A 9,981-nucleotide genomic window follows, 5' to 3' on the forward strand; every position below is an offset into this window, starting at 1 on the left:
CCCGGAAGAAATTGGTAGCAAAGATGTTTTCATACTCATGTGGTCTTTGATTCCAGAATGTCTCCAAGTCGGTGAAATGTGGACACGCACAGCCCACAGCACCCGTCACTACTGGTTTTCTCATTGTGAGTGAGAATGATAGAAATAATAGCATTGCCCGTGGGAGGACCTTTAAAGAAATGGGTGTAGGAGGATGGAGGCGAGCAAGTCTCCTGACAGGGAAGGGGCATGGGGTCTGTTTAGGGTCTGTACACAGGACCCCCAAAGCTCCACTGCATGTCCCCACCAGTCAGTGGAAGTAAACACAGAGGTCCCAGGCTGACACGTGCCCCTGGTGACCCCACGACACCCCACCAGGCATTTCGGAGTTTCGTTGCCGTGGTCCTAGCAGCTTTGTTAGAGTGTCAGCCTTTCGCTCAGCACCTTCCGTTTGCCCGGCCCCCGGGTCTGACGTGGCTCTCGGCACAGAGACTGTGGTTGGACACGTTTCTTTCCAGTCTGCTGTGGGTTTGGCCTTTCGTTATTCTGCCTCGATCACAGCTCTGTGTCTTACTTTTTCGGTTGTACGACATCATCAGCACACCAGATAGTCTTATAACCAGAAAGATAGAAGACTGGTTTTGTGTGTTGTTGTTTTAAAGATTTGTTTATTTATTGAGAGAGAGAGAGTGTGCACAAGCCTGTGCGAGCTGGGGGAGGGGCAGAGGGAGAGAGAATCTTAAGCAGGCTCCATGCCCAGCGTGAGATCGTGACCTGAGCCGACATCAAGAGTCTGACGCTTAACTGACTGAGCCACCCAGGTGTCCCTTGTTTGTTGTTTTAAGCAAGCATAGCAACTAGCACATACTTGTCCTTAGGAACACCATTTCAAAGCTGTGATCTCAGTGATCTAGACACAGTACTGTGATCCTGGCGGAACTCAGGATGTATTCTGAGCATGTCCTATGAGAAACAAACCCTTTGTAGTTACAACTTGTTTTTTCCTGGATTGATTACCTACTCTGTTAAATAGATTTGGTTCTGACTTACTGAGACTTAGCTATGTTTTCTAGAAGAGTGTGAGACAGTGGTCTAAATCAGGGTTCTCAAACTATGGTTCGCAGGCTGGCCACCCATTTTGTAAATAATTTATTGAAATACAGCCACACCCACTCATTTTATGTATCATTGTGGCTGCTTTTGAACTGCAAGGCACAGTTGAGTAGTTGCAACAGACTTTATGGCCTGCAAAGCTTAAAATATTTACTGTCTGGCCCTTTACAGAAAACGTCTGCCAACCTCTGGTCTAAATTTACACTCTGTGTTTAAATATTTCCCCAAAACCACTCCGTTCCAATTTGTAGAAACTTGGATGGTTCAGTACTCAGAGATTGTTTTTCTTGATGATTTCAGACATATGTAGTCTGAGTTTCCTATGCTGTGCTCAGCTGACTACCCATTTATTTGTATATTCTTGGATGTAGTGAGACCAGAAGATCTCGCTTGTGTCCTAGATATTAAATTCTCAGTAAGGACTGTAGAATTTACGACCCACAGTATTCCACACTTAGGGGAAGGCTGCCTACCTGTGTAAAGGCCATTTTTCTAGGAGAATGTGGGTGGCTTGGGTAAGCGGGTTTGCTTCTTACGATTTACCCTCTATAACTGTAGGTGGTATTTGTGCAAACGGAAAGGGAGTTCCCAGTTTTGTGGGCACATACTGACGATATCTGGATCTAAAATGAATAGATGAAGACAATGAAATGCCTATGAAGCGTTACTTTTTTATATATATTCTGGTCAAAAGTTTCAGAACCTTTCAGTGAAAATTAAACCTTTATTCATTTAATACATATGCTAAGGATGTTACATATTTTCTTTTTTAAAGATTTTTATTTATTTGAGAGAGAGAGAATGAGAGACAGAGAGCACGAGAGGGAGAGGGCAGAGGGGGAAGCAGACCCCCCGCTGAGCAGGGAGCCCGATGTGGGACTCGATCCCAGGACTCCAGGATCATGACCTGAGCCCAAGGCAGTCGCTTAACCAACTGAGCCACCCAGGCGCCCAGGATGTTACATACTTCTTTAGTGAATTCCTTTTTTTAAAAGCAAGTTTCTTGGGTTATAATTCATATGTAAATCTTAGTGCATTTCTATTCTATAGAAAAGCTCATTTATTTTATAGGAGACATAGTAGACTATAGATTTTTTTGCCCTGTTCAGGTTATCAGTCTATACTGTTTGTTTCTCTTTTTCAGTCTTTGGTTTGTCTGGCCACTTGCATATTACGGGAGTGATGCACTATTCTGAAACTATTTGGAACAGGCCCATTCATTCGTACTTCGGGAACGTTTAACTTTTCATCATGTTTGTTCTTCTGTGTGTACCTTTTTTTTCAATATTCTATAAATATTTACAAAGTTGCACAGCATTTGTTATGGTGGAGAACAAATGATATAATTCTTGCCCTGCAGATGCTTACAGTTGGGTATAAAAAGAAAGCATAAATATTTTAAAACCTGCAGCTAGTGTGGGTCTTAGAGGAATCACAAGGCGGTATGTAATCAAAACTAAGGGAAAGGTGCTTCCGGTTCAGATTTCAGCTCAGGATTTCTGAGGCTCTGTGAATAGAGTGAGCAATAAAATACAGCACAGGCTTAAAAGGGCAGAGTGAAATTAAAAATTAAAGTTGCATGTGATCCGTGGAAAAGAAGGATTAAAGTTGCATCTGAGGCACAAGGAAGCAGGGATTTGAGCGTCACTGTTTCTTGGGGAATTGGTGGAGGCTGGGAGATGCCAGGGAAGGCTTCACAGAAGAAATACTACCTAAGTAGGCACTTAGAGGATGCACGGGTGGAATTCACCCAGTGTACGAGCAGAGTATGGGTGTGGTACAGACGAGCATGACATCCTAAGTGACTGCCAACAAGTTGTTCTGGAGCATGACGTCCTGGAAGGGTGTGGTGGGAGGTTGGGATTGGCGAGGTAGGCAAGTCCAAAGACCTTAGCCCTTGAAGGTACAAAGAATAGGAGATGGGTTTTCTGCAGGGAAGCGGAATAATGAAATGTGTGTTTCCAGTGGTGTGCTTGGGTAGCTGTGTGGGGTATGAGTGAGGAAAGGAGAAGCTTGTGGCCGGACAGGTCAGGGAGGCCACCAGGGGGCTGAGAGGCAAGCTGGCTGAAGGGGCCGAAGGGTTCAAATGGGCCTCAAGGAGAGGGAAGGTTATCTTTGAAGGGCAAGGGAGGAATGCGTCATTGTCTTCAGAAGATGTAAATTTGAGTGGCTTTGAATGCAACATTTATGAAGCCCTAGGAGATGTAGTCAAGAATGGTGGACTGAGGATTAGATTTGAATTTTGCCTCACACCCAAGGAGAGACAGTCATGAAAACCCCTTTGCATCTGTATGTGCATACCCTGCCCTCTCCTGTTACAGGGGTGACTCTGTGTCCCCGTGCGGCCCTCCCCTCTGCCAAGAAGGTCCCCTTCTTGGGCCATTGGAGGACCTCACAACCACACTCGTCCACTCTCCCCTGCATCTTCAGCTTTTCCCGGATCATTTTCAAAATCCTTAAGTTCGCCGTGGTGTCTCTTATCCTGACTGAACAACCTTCCTAACCCACTTACCTACTGCCTTTTCCCTCTGCTTCCCTTTACAGCGAACGTCCCTGATACCGCTTTGTATCCCTGTGCTCCCTACGCCCCCCCCTCCCATTGAGGTGTTCCTGTTACTGCTCCACAGAAACTGCTCGTCGAGCCCTGCAGATCGAGGGACTCAGGCTCAGGGGTCTCTCCTTTCTCAGTGCTGTTCTTTGATCCGAAGCAGTTGTCCGCTAGGTCCTTCTTGAAGTGCTTTCTTTGCTAGGCTTCTTGGTTCTCATCCTGCCTCACTGACAGCTCTTCTCGGTCTTTCTCCTCTTTCCAGCCTGTAAATGTTGATGTGCCCTTGATTCTCCGAAACTTCTCATCCAGGCCCATGATTCTAAATGCCATCCCTAATCAGCCAACTCACGGATTTCTGTCTATGGCCTGGACCACTCCCCGGGGTTGCGGACTTGAGTCTAATCGCTTAGTTAGCATCTCTACTTAGATCTCCAGTGGGCTTCTTAAATTTAATGTATCCAAAATGTAATTCTTGGTTCCTTTCCTTCCCCAATCCTGCTTCTCTCCTACTTTCCTGGTTAGTAACTGTTAACTGTTCTACCAGCTGCCCAGCCAAGGAATTTGGAACTTGACCCCCTTTTCTCTCTTCTTTGTCACCCACATTCAGCCCATCCACAGATCTACCTTTGAGATATATACCAAATCCAGTCATTTGTCATGCCCTTTACTTTCCAAACCCACAGTACTTCTTTTGTCCCCTGGATTGTTACAGCCTCCACACTGGTTCTTTGCTTCCACACTTGGCAGCCAGAGTGACCCATATAAAATATATTGATCATATTAGTCCTCTGCTCAAACCCAGTGGTGTCTTCCTGTCGCTCTCATAAATGACCCATTGGTGTCTTCAGTCATGCATCATGTGGAGGACCCAGAGTCCCCACTGTGGTCCACAAGGCGTGTGGTCTTGCTCTGACCTCCTCACCTGCCATTCTTTTCTGTCTTTACTCCATAGAAAACTGCAGGAAGGATACGATCGGGCAGTTCACTAGGGAAATATAAGTGGCTCAGTAATGTATGGATAGATGTCCAGCATCCCTAGGTATTGAGGAAAAACAAGATGAAGTGCAGTACAATATTTTACCTTCCATTTTGGTAGAGTTGAATGGTGATCTCTAAGACTTTTGGTAAATGAGCCCTGAGGACAGCTTCTAAACTAGAAAGTCTTTCAGAAATTCATACCACAGAAATAATCATTTGACTACAGAAATTTTTATCTATAATTACTGAAGATTTGAAACGACCTAAATCATTAATGGGAGATAATTAAATAAATTGTGGCCCATTTATACAATAGAGTACTATGTTGTGTTAAGAACATAGAAACATCAAAGTATATGTAGCTGTGTGTGAAAAACAGGTCACAGATTAAGATGTATAACATAGACTCATTCTTATAAATGCACATGAATGTGGATTCAGAAGAGAAATGGGAGGGATATATAGCTGGAAATTGACAGTAGTTACTGCCGTTGGTGAGATTCGAAGCAGTCTATTCTCTCGTTTATTTTGCAATAGGTGTTTGTCATTTTTATGATCCGAAACAGTAAGAGAAAGAAAATGAAGGCTGCATTACCCGGATGCACCATATATCCTTCACTTTGAAATGGAAGCTGCTGGGAGTGCCTGGGTGGCTCAGTCGGTTAAGCGGCTGCCTTCGGCTCAGGTCATGATCCTGGAGTCCTGGGATCAAGCCCCGCGTCGGGCTCCCGGCTCGGCGGGGAGCCTGCTTCTCCCTCTGACCCTATCCCCTCTCATGCTGTTTCTCTCTCTCTCAAATAAATAAATAAAATCTTTATTTAAAAATAATAAATAAATAAAGTTTCATTGGGCGCCTGGGTGGCTCAGTTGGTTAGGCGACTGCCTTCGGCTCAGGTCATGATCCTGGAGTCCCGGGATCGAGTCCCGCATCGGGCTCCCTGCTCAGCAGGGGGTCTGCTTCTCCCTCTGACCCTCTCCCCTCTCATGTGCTCTCTGTCTTTCATTCTCTCCCTCAAATAAATAAATAAAATCTTAAAAAAAATAATAATAAAATTAAAAAATTTTAAAAAGCTGAATGGGGCGCCTGGGTGGCTCAGTCGGTTAAGCGTCTGCCTTCAGCTCAGGTCATGATCTCAGGGTCCCGGGATCGAGCCCCGCATCGGGCTCCCTGCTCGGCAGGGGGCCTCCCTCTCCCTCTGATGCTCCCCCCTGCTCGTGCTCTCTCTCTCTCAAATAAATAAGTAAAATCTTTAAAAAGGAAAAACAAAATGGAAGCTGCTATGCAGGACTTCCTTCCATATCCCAGTCCCTTTGTCACTGCCCCCCTGACTGTAATAAACAGTACACCTGTCTATGGATGGCGCCCTCTCTCTAGTCCCACAGGAAGACTTGTTCTTCCCTCTGTCTGAAGTCCTCCTCCTGTCTGAATTCTCCCTGCTCGCCGACTCCTTTCTCGCTTCTGTCCTCAATACTTTAGTTTTTCCAGAGGCTCTTATCAGTCCTTAAACATGCGCACGTCTGCCCCATCTTCCAAAACTAAGCAGTGCTTGCTCGTGTCCAGCCCGGTATCCAAAATGTGCTCCTCTAGGATTACTTAGTAGAACCTGCTCATATTCTTCCAGTAGATACTTGTGTTTTCAGTAATTCTTCCCTTGATGGATTCACACGATAAACATTTACTGAGTATTTTCTGTGTGCTGAACGCCAGGGATGCAGAGATGAGTGATTTACAGCGTCTTTTCAAGGTGGCTTACAGGGCACTGAAATGCCTCCTGAAATAGAAATTAAAAACCAGAAACTCGTAGAGTTCCAGGTTTTTCTTTGGAGGAAGAGGTACACTATATAAGTAGGTGTTTTGTCTTATCCACTGAAAATCTTTTACGTTAACACCTTTAGTCCTCAGAGAAATGCACATTAACCCCACAGTGAAATACTCCTAGGCGCCCTGTAGGATGGCCACAGGAGAGGGGCATCATCCGCTTCTGGAAGGTGGCAGGGCAGCTGGACTGCTCCTCCGTTGCTGGAGGATAAGCCATGGACAGCTGTGCTGGGAAACAGGTGGACGGTTTCTTGTTTATTTTACCCTGTGACTCAGCACATGTTCACACCAAAACCTGTACGTGCCTCTTCGTAGGGGCTTTAATTCGTAAGTTCCAAAAGCTGGAAACAACCTAGATGTCCTTCACCTGGGTCGCGGATAAATGGAGCAGAGCGGATCCGTAGCGCGGAATCCTCCTCCACGGTGGGAGGGGATGGGCCGCCGATGAACTTCAGCGGCACGGATGAATTGCATGCGTTGTCATGCCCGTGACAGAAGCCAGACTCCGAGGATGTGTGCTGTACTGCATGGTTCCACTGATGTGACAAATGGAGGAGGCGAAACAAGAGAATAGCAAAGAAGACAGATCAGTGGGTGCCCAGAGCTGGGTGGAGGAACTGTAAAGGGGCACGTGGGAATTTTTGGGCCGATGGAACTGCTCTGTGTCTCCACTGTATCTGTTTGTCAAAATTCATAGAACTATACATGAAAAAGAGTGAATTTTACATTTTGTAAGCTATATACCTCAGTATACCTGACTTAAAATTTTTTTGATTTGGGCTATATCCACCTTTGCCGACAGTCTAAACAATATGAAGGAATAAGGCGAAAAGCCTTATTCCTACCCTTGCCACCCACCAGCGCTAAGGGTCTTACGTATCTTGAAGTGTCTCTATGCAGATATCATCATAGATGCATATATGTTCTTTTTTTTTTTTTTTTTTTTACTTCTTTCCCATGCAGAACACAGCTTATGAATCTAATTTTCTGCACCGGCCCTTCTCCATGTAGTGTATGTCCTAGTTCTTTTCGTATCAGCGCATCAGGGTCTTCCATTCTTTTCCACAGCTGCATGGCCAGAATGTTGCTGTAGGAGGGCGTATAATTTATTTAACCAGTTTTCCCCTGGTGGAGCCAGGTTTTTTTCCCATCAAACGCAGTGCTGCGCCAAATAACCTTGTATACACCATCAGTTCTGCCATAACACTTGTGTTGAAAGCAGGTTTGTTCTCATGCTGTTGATCTCTCGGGGAACAGTTGGAGCCTGACATGAATTCTGAGTTTGCGCATGTGTGATTTTATCCCTGAGAAGCACTAGGTGAGCACAGAAAATTGTGGAATGGAGTCGTGTAGGAATACACCAAACACATGCATGCACTCCCCCCAGACTGCTGTCAGCGGCTTCATCTCCCCGTTGAGTCACACCTTCCCTCCGACCCTCTGAGCTCAGGTAACCCTCCTTTCTCCACTTGACAAAATCGCAACAAGCCACAACCCTCCCGTGCCTTCCCCAGGCATCCTGCATGACACCATGCTACCGTTTTTATTAAGTGTGTCACTGACAGGGTTTGAGTGCTACGCCCCTAACTTCATTTTTGCCAGAAGCCCTGTGGTTTATATTGCGTGATTTTGTGTAGTGCAGTGATTTATGACCCGTGATATATGTGTATTATCATGTTATACAGAACTGACCATACCGTGTGCGGGTGTATCTGTAGAATAGATTTCCAAGTGAAAAGGTCCACAGTTTTAGGAGTTCTATCCTGTGGGATTACTGCTGTGATAGGTTGAAGTTTATACAGGTGGTTGGGGTTTTCCTTTTTCATAGCAAGTGTTTATGATAGAGCTGAAAGTGTGTGTCAGCATGGCTTGGGAATAATTCTGCTCCCTTTCATCTTAAATCCGGGGGTGGGATGTGGGTTCTGGATGTGTGATGGTAGTTGAGGAAGCTCTTTGCATGTCGATGGGAGGCAGATAACCTCATGGAGGCAGGAATCTCAGGATAAGGCCAAGTGCATGTCTGGCCAGAGGGATGTCTCCCTCTACTTCTTCAGAGTCACCTGAAACAGAAAGAGGGCTTCAAGCCAAGATACAAGAAGGGACTAGTTATCAGAATGGGAAATAGCTGGTTGTGTGAGCCTGTGGCAGTCCAGACACATTCACCAAGTGCCATCCAGAAAGAATGGCCTTGAGAGGCATTGTAAATCCCAGAGCCCAGACCTTGAGCCCAAGGCTAGGGCACTCAGAGCAAAGGCATTTGCTAAGAGGAGCTGATGCTTTCTTTCCTAAAGAATGTGAAGGTAAAAGAGTCAAAACTTGGAGATTAGGGAGAAAGTTTAGGAAATGTACCCAACTGTTTGCTTTATTTGGTATTTAAAGTTTTCAAAAAATTTCAGACCCTCCCAGCTATCCTTTCACTACTTCTTTAAAGAGTTCTATTTAAAGACAAAATAATTCATAATTGAGTAGGAAAACCTAACTATTAGAAGTCCACTCAGGGCCCTAGTTCCCTCAATCTCAGCTTGTACTTCTGGAGCCAGGAGGAAGTAAATGACTTTAACAGTCTTGAAAACCGAATGACAGTAGACTTTATGCTTTTTCAGTACAGTTTTGTTTTTTCCGTTTTTGTTTGGCTGATAAAAATTGCTTTCTGTGTCATAAAGTGGCAGTAGGAACTATTATAATACTGAAGAGATAGAAGTTAGGAAAATAAGTTAGATAAAGGACCCTTGAATAAGTTAGTATTTAAAATTTAACAAAGAAGGAAGTCATTTGTTTTCTTAGGTAATGGGAACACGGCAGGTCTGATCTGGAGACTGGTGTTTAAACCTGTGATTTTCTTGTCACCACTGATTTTGAAACCCTGCTCCATTGTTTGGGGATTGCACAGCTCATTTCTGCATTTTTTCATAAAGACGTTGGAAAAGAAAAGTATCTCACACATTGTCAACTCTTTTTGAAAATAGTAATTACTGATTCAGCTAAGCTGCTCTTCATTTAATTTATTACCTACTGAGGACTTCTTTACTGATATTTCTCTATTAAAATTTTGATTTGATATTAATATAATGACACCAGAACAAGAAATGGAATTGCAAGCCCTTCATCTTCATGGAAAATCCAGTTTGCATTCCTCTGAGGCCTCTTGCCCTGTTGTATGGTTAGAAAGCTATATGTCCGTTCTCTGCTTGTTTTATGGTGATTTGCTGTAACTGTCTTGCATTTAGAAAAATGTCTTGTGTTTTGACTCTTCCAGGATCTTAACATTGTCCATCTTATAGATACAAAATTCTGCAGGAATTAGATATTAATAGATATTTCAGTACCTTTTTTGAAACGTAGGACTGTTCATGACTGTTCTTAAAGCTTTATTCTGAAGAAACCTCTTATTCTCTGGCTACATAAATGCTAATCCAAGAGACTAGGGATTATCTGTATTATGTGATCAAGATTTTTATGAAGGAATACCTTTGGGAAAAGAGACAGCATGGCTCTGAAGCATTAGTTGGCTATTCGCTTTGTGGTCCCCCCTACCCCCCCGATA

General features: G+C 44.3%; 1 protein-coding gene across 12 annotated transcripts in view; it reads left to right on the top strand.

Moving 5' to 3' along the window:
- Positions 1-9,981, top strand: part of ZNF532 (zinc finger protein 532) — a 104,446-nt gene that overhangs the window by 87,894 nt on the left and 6,571 nt on the right. The window lies entirely within an intron of this gene.

The sequence above is a fragment of the Leptonychotes weddellii genome, chromosome 13, assembly GCF_054177405.1.
Source record: "Leptonychotes weddellii isolate Sample4059 chromosome 13, ASM5417740v2, whole genome shotgun sequence".
NCBI lineage: Eukaryota > Metazoa > Chordata > Mammalia > Carnivora > Phocidae > Leptonychotes > Leptonychotes weddellii.